This window comes from Humulus lupulus, chromosome 6, assembly GCF_963169125.1.
Source record: "Humulus lupulus chromosome 6, drHumLupu1.1, whole genome shotgun sequence".
In the NCBI taxonomy this organism is placed as follows: Eukaryota; Viridiplantae; Streptophyta; class Magnoliopsida; order Rosales; family Cannabaceae; genus Humulus; species Humulus lupulus.
Genome location: NC_084798.1, coordinates 178,082,287 through 178,084,332, shown reverse-complemented (window position 1 = coordinate 178,084,332; position 2,046 = coordinate 178,082,287). Strand labels below are relative to the sequence as shown.

Below are 2,046 nucleotides of genomic sequence, written 5' to 3'. Positions count from 1 at the left end.
ACAAGAAGGAAAGGACCCAAAACAGACACGGGCCGGGACCCAGAGAAGGCCAAGTTGCGGCCCACACGTAGAAAAAACTCAGATCCTTTTAATTTTTACTATAAATTTGTATTTAGGGTTTAATTAAGTCATTCGGTCAGTTTTTAATTACGTTTTTAGAGACTAATTTTGTGTCTTAGGCTAGTAATTCAGCAATTTTATATTTTTCTTTCTTCTTTAAGTTTATGAATCTTATGTTCTTTAATTATTATTTTAGTGATTAGTCATGTCTAATATGAACTAAAAAATATTTATCTAGGGTTTAATGTATTCACTTGGATTTCTATCTAATTGAATTATGATGTTCTATTAATTTTTCTTCTCTATTCTAATATATATAATGTGTGTTTAATGTTAGTAAATACTTGATCACTATTTGCTTGATTTAATGATTTTTATTCAAAATTTGAAAGATGAGAATTGAATATGCTATCATTATATAAACATAGGTTGCATATTGGATGAAAGTACCTGTATGGCTTATGTAGTAATTAGGTTTCCATGCTTAATGTCTTCTATATGTTTAAGTTTATCACATAGATGTAGAAAACCTGCATATAGGCTAAGATATTATATCATGAAAAAGAATAGGAATCGATTTATGTTAACCTGCTATTACAATAGAAAGAAAGAAATCTAGAATTGATATATACAATTAGTAGAATGAAAAGTTGATGAAATTAACACCCTAGGTCTTTTTCATGGTGATTTAAATCTTTTATTTAGTTGTTTTTGTTTAAAGTATTTCCAAATTTAAAATTAAATTCAAAAATCAAATTCTTAGTTACAAAAAAGAAATTTAAAGAACAATTTGTGGTACTTGAAAGATAGTCTTCGAGGGAACGATACTTTACTTATCATATATTACTTGAATCGATTGCGTACACTTTCGTATATACATATTTTCACGACCAAGTTTTTGGCGACGTTGCTAGGGACTTAATTTCTAATATCATAATTAATTGTTATTTGTTCTAATTTGGTATTTTTATTTTTTTTATTTTTATTGTTTAATATTTATTTGGATCAAGGCTATATTGTGTTTTAGGAAATGTTCGTATATGTGAGGAAGTAGACAAAAGGAAGTCATACCAATAGATCTTGAAAATGAGAAAACGTGTAGAAAGAATCGAAGATAAATAAAAGGTTGGACTTTACCATGGCTGAGAATGCAAATAATGTTGTCAACAATAATGCAAATATGGGTAATGCAACTGAAGCTGATCCACCATTGAGGAATTATGCACTCCCTACTGTTACGGGGATACATTCAAGCATTCATCCTCCAACTGTTGAGGCTAACAATTTTTAGATAAAACCCTCAATTATTCAGATGGTGCAAAACTGTGTACAATTTGGGGGGTTACCAAATGAGGATCCAAATCTATATATCACAAAATTTTTGGAGTTATGTGCGACATTTAAAATGAATGGGGTCAGTAATGATGTTGCACGATTGCAATTATTCCCATTTTCACTAAGGGACAAAGCTAAGAGTTGGTTGAATTCTTTACAAGCCAACTCTATACTTACTTGGGAAGGTTTGGCTCAAAAGTTTCTTGGTAAATATTTTCCTCCTGCCAAGTTAGCCAGAATTAGAGGAGCGATTAACAACTTCCATCAACTGGATGGGGAGTCTTTGTATGATGCATGGGAATGATTTAAGAAATTGCAAAGGAGATGCCCATATCATGGAATAGAAAAGTGGTTGTTAGTTCATACATTTTACAATGGTTTGGGGGGAAATACAAGAATGATTATAGATGCAGCATCAAGAGGAGCGTTTATGAGAAAAAATGATATTGAAGCATATGAGTTATTGGAAGAGATGGCTATGAATAATTATAATTGGCCTACTGAGCGAGAGAATAAGAAAGTAGTGGGAGTCTTAGAAGTTGATCCAATAGCGCTATTGACCGCTCAAGTAGCATCTCTAACCAAACAACTGCAGCAAACTAATCTCACCGCACAAGCAATGCAAGTACAAAATGTCATGAGTTATGAGAT

At 31.5% G+C, this 2,046-nt stretch overlaps 1 non-coding gene across 1 annotated transcript; it reads right to left on the bottom strand.

Annotated features, from left to right (window-relative positions):
• Positions 1–1,630: 1,630 nt before the first annotated feature.
• On the bottom strand, positions 1,631–1,737 carry LOC133787569 (small nucleolar RNA R71). Its single transcript, XR_009872583.1, has one exon. It is a non-coding gene; the product is annotated as a small nucleolar RNA R71 (small nucleolar RNA).
• Between the last annotated feature and the right edge of the window lie 309 nt (positions 1,738–2,046).